This window comes from Labeo rohita, chromosome 14 (genome assembly GCF_022985175.1).
Source record: "Labeo rohita strain BAU-BD-2019 chromosome 14, IGBB_LRoh.1.0, whole genome shotgun sequence".
Classification (NCBI taxonomy): Eukaryota; Metazoa; Chordata; class Actinopteri; order Cypriniformes; family Cyprinidae; genus Labeo; species Labeo rohita.
The window spans coordinates 26,637,827-26,658,353 of NC_066882.1; the positions used below are offsets into that span (position 1 = coordinate 26,637,827).

Here is a 20,527-nt window from a genome sequence, read left to right on the forward strand (position 1 = left end):
CCTCAAAGCCAAAGGAAACAGCAATCTTACCAAACTTACCTCAGCATTTATTTTTACAGAAGAGAAAATTCACTCAGTGTGACAAATTCCTTTAATAAAGTCCTTTTAAAAACTCATGCACACGAAAGAATATACAAAGAGTTCATGACTGTATTTCTATGATAGGATCTTTACATTTCTTTTGCATTCAGATGACTGGATGTGTCCTGTGTGTACAGCGCTGTGGAACAACACACGGGTCGTTTCTCACACAGAGGGACACACATGCCTGACTGCACACGAACAGTAGCATGTTTCACAAACGCTTTATTGTTGCATTTTTCACTGGCATCTACTGCGGTCACGGTGAGCATCCCAACAAAGCAACAGCATAATGAAAACTTAACATAACATAAAATAAAATAAAATAAAATAGCACAGTTCTCTACAATACACATGATTTGAGGAATCAATGCTGCAATGCACAAACGCAACATTAATAGGGAAACTAAACTAGAAACTAAACTAAACTATATATATATATATATATATATATATATATATATTGTTTGTTCGTTTTTCGTTACTTACTTAAAATAAACACCATTAAACAATTAAATTAAGTATTAAAAATACAGTAAAATGAACCAGCACATTTTTCCTCAACAATAAAATAAAATAAAATAAAACACCTCTCCTCAATAACACATGATTTTGGTAATCAATGCTGCAGGACAAAGGACAAACTCAACACCAATAGTGTTATTAGAGAAACTAAACTAAAAAAAAACAACTTTTTTTTTGTTCCTTAAAATAAACAGTAACTGAATAAAATAAAATAAAATAAAATAAAATAAAATAAAATAAAATAAAATAAAATAAAATAAAATAAAATAAAATAAGCCTTCAACTTTCATTCAAGTTATTTAAAAAAAAAAAAAAAAACTTTTAAAGATTTATTATTATTTTTTTTTATAAAAAATATTTTAGAATTATTTATTTAAAAGTATTTTATATAACTTTTATATTCAGATATTTTCAGTTATGTACTAGTTTTTGATCAGTTTAATTTGTAAGCACTAAAGTAAGTAAGTAGTAAAATAACTAAAATTAAATAAACTAATGAATACAAAATAATAAAAAAAAGTATATGGACATTTAAAAATAAAAAAACAAAGTTGCTAAAACTTAAACTAAAATTAAAGCGGAAAAAAAAAAACAATTAAAAAAAATGATAAAAATAGTATATCAATGATACTAAAACAACAGTGGTTCATGTTAATACTTAGATTTTTGATCACATTCTTATCTGCACTAGTTCTAGCAAGGATTGACTTAATGTCTGAAAAACTAGACAAAGTCTGTAAGATTTAAGACTTTAGCACTATTTATTTCCAAAAAGTCTGGGAATATCTTTCAGTGCTTCTTAAACAGCATAAAAACATTGAAGTTTACAGGGTCTCTCTAATTATGAGAGATCAGATCTCTTTTAAGGTGTTCTAGAAGTCAATCACAAAGGTCAGAGGTCATGAAAGACCCAAATCCTTCAGGATATGCATGCATGTGTGTGTGTGTGGGTAAGTAAACACTAGGGTTAATCGTACGGGGTTGTTGTGGGTGGAAATGGACGGATGGATGGATGGAGTGGGGGTGGGTGTTTTACAGGTCTGGAAACAGTTATAGCTGCATTACTGGGTGCAAAATCAGGGTGGGAAAACCAGAGAGGGCGGAAGAACATATCGCAGAGAAGAGGCGGATGGCAAAAAAACGGAGGAGGAATCCTTCGAGGGAGTCGCTGGAAAAAGAGCGAAATGCGTAACTCTGGAGAAATGTTCTTAACTCGTAAAAGATGTTTGGCAGGGTGATCTAATCATGGGTATTTTTAGCCACACCATTAAACTAAAAAGTTGCTTCATGAAATAAAGCAGATAACTTTCAATAGGCAAGCATCCTCCTGCCCTATTAAACTTGACCTTGAGACAAGACACAACACTACAGTTTTGAAATGTTGGTCTAGCTTGCTTCCAATGCCTGTCTTCTTTTAACAAGAAAGAAAAAATATACAAATGAGTGCATATTTAAAGGATTAGCTCACTTCCAGAATAAAAAATTCCTGATAATGTACTCACCCCCATCTCATCCAAGATGTTCATATCTATCTTTCTTCAGTCAAAAAGAAATTAGGGTTTTTGAGGAAAACATTCCAGGATTTTTCTCCATATTGTGGACTTCAATGGGAACCAACAGGTTGAAGGTCTAAACTGCATTTCAATGCAGCTTCAAACGGCTCTACATGATAATTTTATTTTATATTTTTAAACAATGATGGACTGTTTTGCTAGATAAGACCCTTGTTCCTCAGCTGGGACCGTGTGGAGCCCTTTTGAAACTGCACTGAAAATGCAAATGGACCTTCAACATACTGATCTCCATTGAAGTCCACTATATCACACACAAATTCTGCATCTCTCTTGTTTCTAATAAACTACCAGAGGAAAAATGCTACATAAAGTGCTGCCGGTCCCTCAGGAGCAACGTACAGAAGAGAACAAGGAGCCTTGAGTGCTGTTATAGTTGCTTTAGGAGGAGTTTGTCCAGTGAGTATTCCCAGAAAAGACTTGAGAACTTTCTCATGATCTCCAATGCACAGGGGACACGCTCAGAGACCCCAGGAGTCGTGTTTACACATACAAGAAAAGACTGTTTAATAGGGTACAATGTACTGTGTTAATATGGTCATTTCCTGTATTTATATTTTTTTTTTTACAGGTGTTGTATCTGTTTTTTGAGTTACGCATTGCATTTTGTTGAGTTTTAGGGTAAAGGAAATGTTCTGGCAGAAAATTACCAGTACCTTTTCTGCTTTTACACCATTTATCCACCATTCTTTCAGAGTAAGGTCACACTGCTCATTGTCATCTTGAAAATAAATAAAATAAAATAAAACTTTAAAATCAATTAAAATAACCAGCACTCGAACCAGCACCACACATGATTTAAGGAATCATTCATGTCTATAAATCAAAAAATAAAATAAAATAAAATAAATAAAACAACATTTTAAATCTATTAAAATAACCAGCACACTTCTCCTCAAGACACATGATGTAAGAAATCATTCATGTCTGTAATTCAAATAATAGTAACAAAAAATAATAATACATTTTAAATCAGTTAAAATAAACAGCACACTTGTCCTCAAGACACATGATTTGAGGAATCATTCATATCTGCATTTCAAATGATAAAAAATAAAATAAAATAAAATAAAATAAAATAAAATAAAATAAATATTTTTTAACCAGTTAAAATTACCAGCACACTTCCCCTCAAGACACATGATTTAAGGGAATATTCATGTCTGGAATTCAAATGATGAACATAAAAATATAATTTACCATAATTTAAATATATCCTTAACAAGACACATGATCTGATTAATCATTCATGCCTGGAACACAGTTTAAATGCGTAAAATAAAATAAAATAAAATAAAATAATAAAATAAAATAAAATAAAATAAAATAAAATAAAATAAAATAAAATAAAATAAAATAAAATAAAATAAAATATTTTTGTTATGCATTTAAATGGTTTTAAATTTTAAATTACATTTTAAAATAAAAAAAGTATTTTATTTTTTATCTTTTGAATTCTATGAATAATTCCTTACATAATGTGTGTTGAGGAGAAGTGTGCTGTTTATTTTATTTGATTTAAATTTGTATTTTTATATTTGATTTATATTTTAAGATTATTTCTTCACATTGGTTTTATGCATCTCTTTATGCAGTCATTTACCCAAAATCATGTTGTTTCAAACCTATATTTAATTGACTCATTGCTTTTTGCTGCTTCATTTAATGTTTTTTTTTTTTTTTTTTTTTTTTTTTTTTTTTAATATACACATTTAAATAAAGATAATAATAAAAAACATCGGAAAAAAACATGATTTTAAGAATCATTCATATGTGGAGTACAATGCTCCACAAAAGCTGCAGGATGTAAGTCATGTGAATAACCTACCAAACAAACCGTTTATACCATCTGAAGGTGCATAAAACCACTATGAAAGAATCAAACAATCAATGCAAATAAAAACAAGCAATTTTATGAGAAACATCAGGTCTGTAAGCTGCAGCTAGTTTCCTATTTTCATAATGTGCTGAATCCCCGAAAAGCTGCCGTGAGACCAAAAGCACCAGGAAAAAAAACATAACGCCTGAAAAAAAGGCTAGATGAATACGGCGGAATATTTCGCTGCCAAGCAGCCCTGCAATGAAAAGAGCTCTGAATCAAACCCTTTCAGAGGGAGAGAGAGAGAAACACTGGCTAAAAAACACAGAAAAAGAAGAATATGAAAGACTAAAGAACGGTAGCTCTGAAGGAAAGAGAGAGGCCAGAATGAGGCTGACGTCCATGTCAGAGCGACCTCTTTTTTATGCTAACGTCTCTCTGGGCTCTAGAAAAGCTTCACTGCGGCCAATCTGCGTCAGAGAGAGCACAGACTCATGCAGGAGCCATCAAATCACTGAAAAGAACCAATGCAAAAACAATTATGCTACAGAATACAAGCAAAATCTAATGCTGCCATTGTCACTGACCCACGCCTGGCACTGTTAACTTCAATATTAGCAGAACTAGCAGCTAAAACTGCATTAAAAAAGCAGAAATTATTTATGAATGCAGAGAGTGTTGCTTTGTATTTTTAAGGTGGCCAGGGTGGTTTCCAGGGTGTTGCTATACAGTTTCTACAGCATTTAAGCATTTTAGATTGTTGTTGTGCATTTTTAAGATGTTATGGGTGGTTGCCAGGGCGTTCTAAGCATTTTAGAGTGCTGCTATATGTTTTCAAGGTGTCCTGGGTGGTTGCCAGGGTGTTGCTATACAGATTCTATAGCGTTTAAGCATTTTAGAGTGTTGCTGTGTGGTTTTTAAGGTGTTGTCTTTGGTTGCCAAGGCATTGCCATACAGTTGCCAAGGCATTTTAAGCATTTACGGATAATGCTATGTGGTTTTTACGGTGTTGTGGGTAGTTGCTGAGGTGTTCTAAGCATTTTAGAGTGTTGCTATGTGTTTTCAAGGTGTCCTGGGTGGTTGCCAGGGCATTGCTATACAGTTTCTACGACGTTTAAGCGTTTTAGAGTGTTGCTGTGTGGTTTTTAAGGTGCTGTGGGTGGTTGCCAAAGCATTGCCATACAGTTGCTAAAGCATTTGAGGCATTTAAGAATATTGCTATGTTTTCAAGTTGTCTTGGGTGGCTGCAAGGGTGTTGCTATATAGTTTCTAAAATGTTTAATAGTTTTGGAGTATTACTGAGTGTTTTTAAGGTGTTGTGGGTGGTTGGCAAGGAGTTGCTATACAGTTGCAAGGTGTTTTAAGTATTTAAGAATGTTGCTATGTGGTTTTTAAGGTGTTGTGGGTGGTTTCCAGGGCATTTTAAACATTTGAAAGTGTTGCTATGTGGTTTTTAGGATGTTCTTAGTGGTTTCCAGGGCGTTGCTATTCAGCTGCTATGGTGTTTTAAGCATTTTAGAGTTCTGTAATGCTGTTTATAAGGTGTTGTGGGTGGTTACCAGGTCATTTTAAACATTTTAGAGTTGCTCTGTGGTTTTTAAGATGTTCTTGGTGGTTGCCAGGGTGTTGCTATTTAGTTTCTTGGGATGTCTGAAGCATTTTAGAGTGCTGCTATGTGTTTTGAAGGCGACCTGGGTGGTTTCCAGGACGTTGCTATGCCATTGCTAAAGCATTCTAAACATTTAAGTGTGTAGTTATGCGGTTTATAAGGTATTCTGATTGGCTGCCAGGGTGTGCTATGTAAGGATTTTAGAGTGTAGCTTTGTGGTTTTTAAAATATTTTGGATGGTTGCCAGGGTGTTGCTATGCCAATGCTAGGGTGTTGTGAGAGTTTTATAGTGCTGTTATGCAGTTTCACGATTACAGTACAGCTAGGGCATAGCTGAGTGTTCTGAGTGGCTGCCTCAAGTCAAGAGTCTAGTCATAGTGAACTAGTGAACTAGTCAGAGTGAATCTAACAGCTCCGTTACTCTATTACATGACAGGCTGATTTGCTTCATGTAAACAGATGTGGCGTTTACTAACTGTCTTTAGAGAGTGAGTGTGTGTGTGTGTTAGGATGGGAATGGCGTGATCATCTGACCCTTCCCATCATCCCAGACTCCTGCTAACACTCTCTAATGTGTCATTTTGTGACACAACAGCTAAATCCCAGAATTCCCACCAGACGTCACACAGCTTCCGCGAGGACCGTCGCTCTTGCACCCATAAACTAACCCCAAGCTGATCGTCTCCGCTGGGATTATCTTTATACGGGAAATTGTTGTTTTTAAACATCTGCCAGCGTCACGCTGATGAAGCGGGAGCCAGTTTGAGGGGGAAAAAGTCACATCAGCCCCAAAACTGCTGTCTGTTATTTTGTATGGACTTCTGGGAAACATACACAGCCTTGAAAGAAAAGTGGAAAAAGGAAAACAAAGGCACTGAGAGAAGAAACAATTTTCGATGTTGTTCTTTGCATTCAGCTGCAGGGCCTCCTGCTTCCTGTGTGTGTTCAGGAACATGTGTAGAGATTCAGCGTGGGTGTGTGAGAGACACGCAGACCTCCAAGACCAGGAATAACACACACACAAATGAATAAAACCATCCAAAATTCCCCCTCGCCTCGGACAGCCGGAGCTCTTTAAATGTTACAAAACACATAGCGTGTCTGCTGCTGTCTCCTCTGTGTGGTGATGAGACATCACATTCCCCGTACAACGGAACCACATTATAAGAACATCCACCAATGGGGGGAAACTGTGTGATTGCTAGGGCAATTCTTGGCCTATGGTATTTTGAGTTGACAGCATGATGCTGAGCAGTTGCTAGGGTGTTTCGGGTTGTTGCTAGGGCGTTCAAAGTGGTTGTTTGATATTTCTAGGTGGTTGCTAGAGTACTAAGGCGTTGCTATGAAGTCCCGGGCTGTTGCTACAGTGTTTTAAGTGGTTGTTCTCTGCCATTCCTATGGTATTTTGATAGCATAATGCTGAACAGTTGCTATAATGTTGCTATGGTGTTTTGGTTTGTTGCTAGGATGTTCTAAGTGGTGATTCTAAATGTTTTAAATGGTTGTTTGACATTGCTAAGTGGTTACTGGGGCACTGGGGTGTTGCTATGGTGTCCCATGTTGTTGCTAGGATGTTCTAAGTGGTTGTTTGACATTGGTAGGTGGTTGTTAGGGCATTGCTTGGCCATTCCTATGGCATTTTGGGTTAATAGCATGATGGCGAACTGTTGCTAGGGTGTTGCTAGCAACAAGCGTTTTTCAACAGTATTGCTATGGTGTCTTGTTTTGGTGCTACGGTGTTCTAAGTGGTTGCTTGACATTGCTAGGGCATTGTTGACATTGATAGGGCAAATTGTTTTGAGTTGACTGCTTGATGCTTAGGGTATTGCTTGGCCATTCCTATGGCATTCTGGGTTAATAGCAGGATGCTGAACTGTTGCTAAGGTGTTGCTATGGTGCTATCAACAAGGGTTTTATAGTATTGCTATGGTGTTTTGGTTTGTTGCTAGGGTGTTCTAAGTGGTTGTTTGACATTGCTAGGTGGTTGCTAGGGCACTGGGGTGTTGCTATGGTGCCCCAGGTTGTTGCTAGAGTGTTCTAAGTGGTTGTTTGACATTGCTAGGGCATTGTTTGGCCATTCCTATGGCATTTGGGGTTAATAGCAGAATGCTGAACTGTTGCTAAGGTGTTGCTGTGGTGCTATCAACAAGGTTTTTTAAGGTGTTTTGGTTTGTTGCTAGGGTGTTCTAAGTGGTTGTTTGACATTGTTTGGTGGTTGCTAGGGCATTGCTTGGCCATTGCTATGTGTTCTGGGTTGATAGTATAATGCTAAGCAGTTGCTAGGGTGTTGCTATGGTGTTTGTTGTTGTTGCTAGGATGTTCTAAGTGGTTGTTTGACATTGCTAGATGGTTACTAGGGCATTTATTGGTTATTCTTATGGTATTTTGGGTTAATAGCATAATGCTGAACAGTTGCTAAGGTCTTGCTATGGGTTAGGGTTAGGGTGTTCTGGGTTATTGCTAGGGTTCTAGCAACAAGGGTTTTTCTATAGTATTGCTATGGTGTTTGGGCTTGTTGCTAGGGTGTTTTGCATTGCTTGGCCATCCCTATGTATTCTGGGTTGATAGCATGATGCTGAGCAGTTGCCAGGGTGTTGCTATGATGTTTGTTGTTGTTCCTAGGATGTTCTAAGTGGTTGTTTGACATTGCTAGATGGTTACTAGGACATTTCTTGACCATTCTTGTGGTGTTTTGGTTAATAGCATGATGCTGACCAGTTGCTAAGGTGTTGTTATGGTGTCCTGAGTTATTGCTAGGGTTCTAGCAACAAGGTTTTTTCTACAGTATTGCTATGGTGTTTGGGTTTGTAGCTAGGGTCTTTTGCATTGCTTGGCCATCCCTATGTGTTCTGGGTTGATAGCATGATGCTGAGCAGTTGCTAGGGTGTTGCTATGGTGCTATCAGCAAGGGTTTTATAGTATTGCTATGGTGTTTTGGTTTGTTGCTAGGGTGTTCTAAGTGGTTGTTTGACATTGCTAGGTGGTTGCTAGGGCACTGGGGTGTTGCTATGGTGCCCCAGGTTGTTGCTAGAGTGTTCTAAGTGGTTGTTTGACATTGCTAGATGATTGTTAGGGCATTGTTTGGCCATTCCTATGGCATTTGGGGTTAATAGCAGGATGCTGAACTGTTGCTAAGGTGTTGCTGTGGTGCTATCAACAAGGTTTTTTTTAAGGTGTTTTGGTTTGTTGCTAGAGTGTTCTAAGTGGTTGTTTGACATTGCTTGGTGGTTGCTAGGGCATTGCTTGGCCATTGCTATGTGTTCTGGGTTGATAGTATAACGCTAAGCAGTTGCTAGGGTGTTGCTATGGTGTTTGTTGTTGTTGCTAGGATGTTCTAAGTGGTTGTTTGACATTGCTTCATGGTTACTAGGGCATTTCTTGTCCATTATTTTGGTATTTTGGGTGAATAGCATAATGCTGAACAATTGCTAAGGTGTTGCTATGGTGTTCTGGGATATTGCTAGGGTGCTAGCAACAAGGATTTTTCTATAGTATTGCTATAGTGTTTGGGTTTGTTGCTAGGATGTTTTGCATTGCTTGGCCACTCCTATGTATTCTGGGTGTCAGCATAATGCTAAGCAGTTGCTAGGGTGTTGCTATGGTGTTGCTGTTATGTATCTGGTTGCTGCTAGAGTGTTTTAATTTGTTGTTTGACATTGATAAGTGGTATACCATAGAAATACCGGGGCATTTCTATGGTATTCTGATATGACTGCATAATTCTGAACAGTTTCTAGGGTGTTGCTATGGCATTTCAGGTTGTTGCTAGGGTGCTTCAGTAGAAACATCTCACTTTCTTTTACTCACTCTTATGTAAGCTTGAAATAAATAATGGCAGATTAATAATTTTGAGGAGAACAAACCCTTTAAGTCCTCAAAGCAACAACATTTTGCTCTGTGCAAACACCTTTCAGATTTAGTCAGCAGCTTCGATGAGCAGCACATAATTGTATGGAGCTCTAATGGTCTTCAAGAGCACTTCCTGCCCTGGGATGACCGTAAATCCTGCAGCAAGAGGACTGACCCCAAACCATTCATCACAGCTAATCTCACAGTACAAAAGGTTCACAGGCTCTTATCGCTAGTTATGAAAAAGCAGCATGGTCTGGGGCCAAACACAGAGATGGTTATCGGTCTGGAGGACGTCCAGCTCCTACACGTGTACACACTCATAACTCTCATCCCGTCTTCCCGTTCACGATTACCATTTATTAAAGGTGGGCGCTGCTTTAGGACCAGCCCTCCCAGAGCTGAACTTCTGGCACAGGCTGTGGGAAAACCGATCCAGTGTGTCGCTGTTAAAATAAACTCTCTCTTTTTCTATCCCAGTTTTCCCCTGGGATGATGAGACAGTCGATCCCCAAACCCCCTCAAGGAACAACAAAACGCTTTTTGCAGTTTGCAGACTTAATATAACTTTACAATGGAAAACAAAGGCTAAAAACACCCATTCGCAATCTTGAATCCTGTTAAGATCTGTCATATAAAATAAAGACTTTACTAGGGACACACCGAGAATAGTCAACTGGAAAATTTTGGCCAGAAAAAAAATGGCTTGCGTTTTGCTAAATATACACACTTTATTACATATTCATTACAAAAGCCAACGTTTAAGAGTTTTTTAATGTTATGACTTTGTTTACATGACAGCAGTTGTTTTCTTTCCCTGAGAATAAACCGTGGTGTTAACTATTTGACTTACACTACAAGAGATTTAAGACAATGTGAGCAAAAGGATCTGTAAACAATATCAAAAATGATGTGAGCAACGCACTGACATACAGCGCCTTTACGCTACGGGCGTCCCGTGTTCGAATCCCGACTCGAGGACCTTCCCAATCCCACCCCCCTCTCTCTCTCTTACTTTGCTTCCTGTCAAATCTGATCTGACCTATACAATAAAGGCATAAACGCCCAAAAATAAAATTAATAAATAAATGATGCAAGGGATGCGACATGGTGAAAACAATGTGATATTAAATCACTGTCAGTGTGAATTCAGATGTCAATCACTACCAATGTACTGCAAAACAACTGAAGCAGGCTGTGGTGAATTTTTTATTTGCCTTTTTGTGTTTTTCGACAATCTTATGAGTTGTAAAAGTTTGTGTGATTTCTAACACGAAGTGTAGAAAGATAAACGGAAGAAAATAAAAAACAAAGCATTCCCTGCATAGTTTCCCACTGTCCAGAACAACATACACTCCCATGTCAAGCTGTTTTATTAAATGTGCTGTTTCGGCTCTAACGTCTGATTGAATAAATCATGTTTAAAGCTGCTGTAAAATAAGAAATACACATACAGTGACTCTGGTATGACTCACTGCAAAATTTTATTGCCATGATTATTCATCACAACGTAACTTAATTCAACATTAAATAAGTAACAATGTGTTGTTTCAGCTTAAAAAGTAAGTGTTTGTACTTGATTTAAAATGATAAGTTTAGTTAACTTTAGTTGGATATTTAAATTATCTCAACAAATTTTAAGTTGTTTATAACTAATTGTAGCAACATTTTTTTTTTTTTTTCATTTTATTTCTATATATTTTTTTCTTTTTTTAGTAATTTAGTTGTGTGTTTTTTGTCACTTTTAATACATGTATATTTTTATAGCTTTATTTTATTTGATTAGTTTAATTAGTTTTTGTTAGTTTAGTACTTCAAAGGAAACTATATGTAAATAAGAAATGTGGTCTTGGCAACAAGCTAAAATAAAATAAGTTGTTTTTTTTGTCTTTAATTAATGTTTATTTTATATATGGCAAATTCTATATTATTAATTCAATATTCAATATTATAAAATAACAAAATTCGTTTTTTACATATTTGATTTTATTTAAAATTAATGTTTATATCAAGTTGCAAAATTTATTTTAATGGTTTAAACTTCACAGATTTTACAGATCTTTACAGAATTTGCATATATTTTATTTTATTTTGTTTTAAATTAATGTTTGTTTTATTTCAAGTAACTTTTTTGTTTTAGCTTTGATTAGCTATAATAAAAATGTTGCAAATCTACTAAATTGATTTTTTTTACATATATAAATAGATTTTTTTATTTATAAATAGTAAAAGTGCTTTTTATGGTTTTTTTTATTTAATTAATGTTTACATTTTTTATTTCATTTTTAAAAATGTGCTTTTATTTTATGGTTTTAGTTTTGATTAGCTATAATAAACATGTTGCAAATCTGCTTACAGAATAATAAAATACATTTTTATAAATTTTATTTTTAATTAATGTTTCTTTTATTTCAAGTAAAATTTTTTTTTATCTATGGTTTTAGCTTTGATTAGCCATAATAAACATGCTGCAAATCTACTAAATACTATATTATTAATGCAATATTTAATATTACAGAATAATAAAATAAGATTTTCATATATTTTATTTTATTCTTAATTAATGTTTACTTTATTTCAAGTAACAAAAATCATTTTTATGGCTTTAACTTTGATTAGCTATAATAAACATGCTGCAAATCTACTGAATTCTATATTATTAATTCACTATTTAATATTATAGAATAGTAAAATAAGTTTTTTTATTTAATTTTATTTTTATTCAATGTTTATTTCAAGTAACAACACTGTTTTTAGTGGTTTAGTGGTTTTAGGTTTAATTAGCTAAAATAAACATGCTACACATCTTCTATATTATTCATTCAGTATTCAATATTACAGAATCATAAAATAAGTTTTTTATATATTTTATTTTATTTTATTTTATTTTTAATTAATGTTTAATTAAAATCTTTTATTTCCATTAACACAAAATGTTAATGGTTTTAGTTTTAATTAGCTATGTTTTATATATTTTATTTTATTTTATGTTTATTTTATTTCATGTAAAAATTAGTTTTTAATGGTTTTATAATAAACATGCTGCAAATCTACTGAATTGTTTATTATTTATTCAATATTCAATATTACAGAATAATAAAATACTTTTATATACTTTATTTTATTCTTAATGTTTTTTTTTTTTCAAGTAAAAATGTTTTTAAAGTTTTAGCTTTGATTAGCTATAATAAACATGCTGCAAATCTATTAAATTCTATATTATTAATTCAATATTCAATATTACAGAATAATATATAATAATATATTCAATAACAAATATTTATTAAATACTGGTGTTCTGCCATTTTATAAAAGAAATAAACCACTCAGGGCTGCATTACCGTTTTTTTCCAAATCAAAATCTGTTTTGAAGTTGCTGTTATGTTTTACGGAAAAAAGTTCACAACCGCAAACACAAACAAAACACACACAACGTCCTTACAGCAGACACAGCAAAACTAAATAACTTGTGCAACAAATGCCACAAGAAACATTTCAGCACAAACTAAAAATATTCAAGGAAAACATGACAATGAGATGAACAAAGAAATGCTTTTCCCCACTTTTTTCCTTCAGACTGTTTCATCAAACTCTCACATCTATCGCAGCCCTGTCACTTTGTACCTCCAATACTGTCCGTCTCTCTTTCATGGTTATTCTTCGTTAGTCTGGTTTCCCACTACCTAAAACCACAGCAAATCTGCAGGACATTTTCCAGTCACCCTCTCACTCAAATTCAGTCAACTCTGAGTAACTCTGACTACTCCAGTTAAGCTGAACTCATCATTTTCTAACATGAATGTGAGGATGAAAACAACCAACTCACGCTGTCGTCTCAGCAGACCTGCAGGTTACATTAGTCAAGACTGCTGAACGATGAAGCTCCAATTGGTTTCGTTCCAAAGCATGTAAAGGATACAATAATGAGGTGTCGCTATCTACCAAAACATCCGCATTCTCACTTTTTATATTTTTTCTAAATCTCACTAGTTTGGCTACCTTTTGGTTTCTCTAAATATGCCAGTGCTGAATTTCCGTCTCACACATCAAGCTGTGAAATACAAAAAGGTGTTGCTGGCTCTGCAAAGCTACAAACCACTGTTTTTGATCCGTTTATGAGTCTATTGCTAACAGAAGCCTCAAACATCAAAATACAGTGAAACTGAAAATGTAGGAAAGAGATTGTGTGTCTTTTAATAAGTTGTTTGCACATGACATCATTGCTGTGGCGCGAAATGCAGCTGGAGGGCAGGAAGTGATATTTCTCCATAGGAATCACTAGCAGAAACTCAAAAATGCCTATGTTTTGCGTTGTTTATGGATGCTCAAATCAGTCAAACCGAGAAACCACAAAATATCTTTTATCATGTATGAACATTTGCTGTTCATAAGGGTGGAAAGGCAAGAATTGACTGAAAAGCGCAGGAAAAAGTGGCTTGTAAACCTCCGTCTGTGGTCAGGAGGAGAGTCGGATAATGCTTGTGTGCAAATGGTTTAGAAAAGATATGATAATATGTTAAGATACACTATATTGCCAAAAGTATTCGCTCACCCATCCAAATAATCGGAATCAGGTGTTCCAATAACTTCCGAGGCCACAGGTGTATAAAATCAAGCACCTAGGCATGCAGACTGTTTTTACAAACATTTGTGAAAGAATGGGTCGCTCTCAGGAGCTCAGTGAATTCCAGCGTGGAACTGTGATAGGATGCCTCCTGTGCAACAAGTCCAGTCGTGAAATTTCCTCGCTCCTAAATATTCCACAGTCAACGGTCAGCTGTATTATAAGAACGCGGACGCATTTGGGAACGACAGCAACTCAGCCATGAAGTGGTAGGCCACGTAAACTGACGGAGCGGGGTCAGTGGATGCTGAGGCGCATAGTGCGAAGAGGTCGCCAACTTTCTGCAGAGTCAATCGCTACAGACCTCCAAACTTCACGTGGCCTTCAGATTAGCTCAAGAACAGTGCGCAGAGAGCTTCATGGAATGGGTTTCCATGGCCGAGCAGCTGCATCCAAGCCGTACATCACCAAGTGCAATGCAAAGTGTTGGATGCAGTGGTGTAAAGCACGTCGCCACTGGACTCTAGAGCAGTGGAGACGCGTTCTCTGGAGTTACGAATCGCGCTTCTCCATCTGGCAATCTGATGGACGAGTCTGGGTTTGGCGGTTGCCAGGAGAACTTGTCTGACTGCATTGTACCAAGTGTAAAGATTGGTGGAGGGGGGATTATGGTGTGGGGTTGTTTTTCAGGAGCTGGGCTTGGCCCCTTAGTTTCAGTGAAAGGAACTCTGAATGCTTCAGCATACCAAGACATTTTGGACGACTCTATGCTCCCAACTTTGTGGGAACAGTTTGGAGCTGGCCCCTTCCTCTTCCAACATGACTGTGCACCAGTACACAAAGCAAGGTCCATAAAGACATGGATGACAGAGACTGGTGTGGATGAACTTGACTGGCCTGCACAGAGTCCTGACCTCAACCCGACAGAACACCTTTGCGATGAATTAGAGCGGAGACTGAGAGCCAGGCCTTCTCGTCCAACATCAGTGTGTGACCTCACAAATGCGCTTCTGGAAGAATGGTCAAAAATTCCCATAAACACACTCCTAAACCTTGTGGACAGCCTTCGCAGAAGAGTTGAAGCTGTTATAGCTGCAAAGGGTGGACCGACGTCATATTGAACCGTATGGATTAGGAATGGGATGTCACTTAAGTTCATATGCGAGTCAAGACAGGTGAGCGAATACTTTTGGCAATATAGTGTATTAATAAAGAAATATATAAATATATAGAGGGTGAGACAGTGAGAATTCACCTAATGCTAAACGCCACACGTAGACACAATGTAAGATATTATATTTGTAGTTTCGAGAGCGTCATTGATTATAACTGAACATTGTGAGATTGCAATAAATTGAAGTGAGTGACAGCTTTTTAGTGACTATATGGAAGCGCCATTTGCTCGCTTTCTATAATCAGTTCGGAATTTGAATAAAAGTTTCGCTTTAAGTGCTGCTAACAGGACCAACAGCCACAAAACCCTGCACATGCAGCGAACTTTCAGGAGTGACTGAAAAAGCAGAACGGATGAGATGGAGGAAAGTCTGTACTGTACAAGAGAAACGTATAAACAGAAAATCACAACATATGTTGGATGTGATCCTTGTGTTGTGAAGAGGACTGATTTTTCAACTAAATTAAAATAGCTGCCTCAGTTGTCTGTCATCGAGGCGGTGGAAATAAGCTACGCAACTAAGCCTGATAGCAAACAAACTCTTTCGAAAGCGATTCCCACATTTATATGAAGGATGCAGGATATATGTCACTCCTAAAACTACTGCTGTACAGGGTTTTTGACCATTGGTCCTGTTGGCAGCATGTAAAGCAAAACTTTTTTTTCAAATTCTGAATTGATTATAGCCTAGAAAGCGAGCAAAAAGCGCTTTCATATAGTCACTAAAAAGCTGTGACTCACTTCAATTTATCGCAGTCTCACAAGGTTCAGTTGTAATCAACTGCAAATATAATATCTTATTTACATTGTGTGTACGTGTGGCATTTAGCATTCAGTGAATTCTCACTGTCTCACCCTGTATCTATTTATATATTTCTTCATATCTTAATATTATTCATCTTTTATTAACCATTCGCACTCACACGCATTATCTGACTCTCTTGTAAAACGCAGGTTTACCAGCCACTTTTCCCACTTTTTTTTTCAGTCAATTTCTTGCCTTTTCCTCCTTATGAACAGCAAATGTTCATACACGATATGAAATACAATTTCTCGATTTGACTGATTTCCATAAACAACTGAAAACAGTCATTTTGAAATTCTGCTATTGATTCCTATAGAGAAAAATCACTTCCTGCCCTCCACCTGCATTTCGCGCGTCCTCAGAATCACGTGATTGCAAACAACCTATACTGATATATGTAGACAAATACTCAGTGTTGAGAAGATAATTTGCATTATGCAATGGTACTACATTATTACATTATGCGCCTATAAGGTACTTCAAATAATTAAAACAATGGTAACACTATGGTCCTTTTTTGCTAGTGTGAAAAGCTTATAGGTACTGGAATAAAATGAAAGTGAATAAATGAACGCAAATTAAGCAAATACTATTTAGACAAACATACAAACAAAAAAATTCAATTTCAGTGGTATTACTGGTATTGAGTTTCAATGGAATTACTGGTATTGAGTTTTTAACTAGTCAAAATCATTTACATCTTTTGTCAAATTTATAATTGGAAGCTAAAAAATATTTTAATGAAGTTTCACCTTCTCTTCTTTGACTGTTGTGCCATATGAAAACCATTAATAGTAATATCTTTATGAAACAGGGTTATTATGGTTATTTAAAACTACAACCATAAAAAATGTTACTTGAAATAAAATCAACATTAACTAAAATAAAATGTAATTTATAAAACCCCCCGCGAAGTTCTGCTAGTTGCCAACTTTTTAATTTTCATTTAGTTTAACTTGAAGTACTAAAATAACTAAAACTAATAAATAAAAACTTAATAAAACTATTGCATAACTATAGCAAACTATAGGTATATTTCGTAAAATATAATAATAATAATAATAATAATAAAATCGAAAAACTAAATTACTAAAATATTTTACTAAATTTAAGGTGAAAACTGTTTTAATTTTATAATTTAATCATTTAATTGTAATACATTTTAATAATTTTATTTTAATAATAATAATAATAATAATGTCAAAAACACAACAAAATTACTAAAATATTCCACTAAAATTAAAGCAAAAAAACAGAAAACATTTTATTATATTAACAAAAACGTTAATGATATAAAACCAAAACAATTAATAAAACACATTTTAGTTGCTAGAAATAAAATAAAAGTTAACAGAAATAAAATTTAATTTATATTAAAAAAAGTTCAACGTTCTGCTACTTGCCAACTTTCTCATTTTTATTTAGTATAATTTAATATGCTTAACTAAAACTCATAAACAAAAATAAATTAATAAAAACTATAGCATAACTACAGCTATAGGTATATATTCCTTAAAATTATAATTTAAAAAAAAGTCAAAAACACAAAAAATTACTAAATATTTTACTAAAATTAAAGTGAAAACAGAAAATTTAAAAATATAATATATTTCATAATAATAACGAAAGTCATAACCCTAAAAAAAAAAACATTTTAGATACTTGAAATTAAATAAAAGTTAAATTAATTTTATTTAAAAAAAAAAAACCATTCAGCATTCTGCTATTTGCCAACTTTCTCATTTTCATTTAGTTTAACTTGAAGTACTAAAATAATTAATACTAATAAATAAAAAATAAAATTAATAAAACTATAGCACAACTAGCAAACTATAGGTATATATATTTTTAATAATAATAATAATAATGTCAAAAACACAAAAATATTTTATTAAAATTAAAGTGAAAACAGAAAAATTAAAAATAAAATGTATTTTATAATACTAACAAAAACTATAATGGTACTGCTATTATCGTTAACTAAAACTGAAATAAAAACCATTTAAAAATGTTACATGAAATAAAATAAACGCTAACTGAAAATAATAATAAAAAATAAAAAAAAAGTCAAAAACACATAAAAAAATACTAAAACATTTTACTTAAATTAAAGTGAAAACAGAAAAATTACAAAAAAAAAAAAATGTATTTCATAATACTAACAAAAACAATAATGGTACTATTATTATCATTAACTAAAACTGAAGCCAAAACAAACAAAAAAAATAATAATAATTTCAGCCAGTTGCCAAGGTAAAATTTCTTTGTTTAGTTTAGTTTAACTGTACTAAAATAAGTAAAATATAAATAAACTATAACAAATAAATAATATTAATATAAACTAATGTATATAGACATGTCTCTTTTAAAAACTAATAAAAGTGACAAAAACACACACAAAAAATGTCTAAATATTAACAAAAATATCAGTATATAATTATTACTAAAGCAACAATGTTATGAAGTTGTTCATCAGCAGAAACAATGAAGCATTTTGATAAAATGAGTGACAAAGCATCACATGGATCTATTTGGTGTGAGCAGAATCTCTGAATTGTCATCTTAGAATTACAGCAATTCTGACTTAATGCTGTGAGTTGGGTTTGTTTTCATGTCGTAAGGATGCACTCCCTGAGGTTTCAGGCTGCTGGTTTGTGAAAGCATCTGTGAGGACTGTAGAAATTGTGCAGTGAGTGAGTGTTTGAGATGTGGGAGGGCAGCATCACTCACATTAACCCTTCTCTCCTGTCAACTCATTAGGGATGAATTGTGACGGAAAAAAAGCATTTGGAAAGATCCCACATTAAACAGGCGACTCCACAAGCTAAAGTTCATCTCCTTTTTCTCCCGGTTTCTCGTAATTCTCCAAAGCGCTGCACAATTCTGACTTTATAGTGGTGTTTATAACTTTTGGGCAGATTCTGAGCCAGAGAGACGTCACCAGAGAATGCCAGAAAGTTCCGCTCCGGATGCCGAGGAACTGCAGCCCAAAGCTATTGGCCACATCTGGAGTTTCAGACCCCGTCCCAAACACAGCCGTAGAAGACATTAAGGGTGTGATGAAGCACCACGACACCACGTTTCACAGCGTCAGCAGATCACTGTGTTTACGACCGACAGGAGTGTATCTGCTGTGTTCTTTTAATGTAAACATCACACAGAATTGTTCTACAAATGTTTGGCATGGATTTATTTGACATTTTAAATGGGTAAGGATTTTTGAATTGAACTGGCAACAACATACAGGAAGTTGAAAGAAGAATTTACTGAACTGCAATTCAACATGGTGTTCTTCCACCTATATCTAGTATCTACATCTATATAAATTTATCCACAAACATTAATCAAACAAACTAGTTAATCACAACGTGCAGATATACAGCCATATAGCACATCTACGAGTGTGATATTGCATTTATACAACAGTTTGACAGTTTGTAAATACATAAGAAACAACAATGGAGTGTCTTTAAAAACCCTTGTGTGCAAAACTACTTCCTTCTGCCATGCATTCAAATCTCAGTTTGACAGTTTAACAGCTGAGCCCAAGCCTCCGTTACTAATTTGAAAATGTCACTTTAGATCCAGTAACAAAGGAACATTGAGTTGCTTCATTATATGCTTATTATAAGCTCACTGTATTATGTGGAGTAGAGTATTATGAAAGAGAGATGGACTGAGCGAGTGAGATTACCTGCATTTGATACAGCATTCATTCTTCAGCTCAGTCTCATATTCTTCATAAAACATTAGTTTTAATGTCTGCTGAGGAAAGCAATATCTTTGTCGTACTTTCCTTTCATCTGTTAAGGGTGATGACAGCGCAAGCTGTTGTTGAAACAACGCTGAAGAGCGTAAGACCAGAAACACACTCGACACACTGTAAACATGTCGTCTCATTACACATCACATGCAGCATCAGCTGTTTCCATCCATACAATTCTATACAAGTTTTGGGATTTCACATAAGAAACAGTGGATAGAAATGCCATGATGTGCATAAAATGTTCATAATAAAAACGTATGCACTCGCACTGAAGTGGAGCATTTTTTTAAATTTGGCAAGAAAACACACATAAACTATGATAGAAACTCATTTTACTTCTTGATGCACAACAAAAACATCACGTGACTTCGCCTCAACAGATTAACTAACCAAACTAAATAAACTAATCTGATACAGCATTCATTCTTCAGATCAATCTCATATTCACAATAAAACATTAGTTTGCATGTCAGCTGAGGAAAGCTATATCTTTGTCATACTATCCTTTCATCTGTTAAGGGTGATTTCCAATGACAGCGCTGTTCAGTGCATTTGTTGGCTGCGTCTTACAAACTGTTGTTGAAACTATGCTGAAAAGCATAAGACCAGAAGCACACTTGACACATTGTAAGCATGTCGTCTCATTACACATCACATGCAGCATCAGCTATTTCCATCCACACAATTGTTTACAAGTTTTGGGATTTCACATGAGAAACAGTGGATAGAAATGCCAAGATGTGCATAAAATGTTCATAATAAAA

General features: G+C 34.7%; 1 protein-coding gene across 2 annotated transcripts in view; it reads right to left on the minus strand.

Annotated features, from left to right (window-relative positions):
• Nucleotides 1–20,527, minus strand: part of pdgfrb (platelet-derived growth factor receptor, beta polypeptide) — a 76,966-nt gene that overhangs the window by 40,234 nt on the left and 16,205 nt on the right. The window lies entirely within an intron of this gene.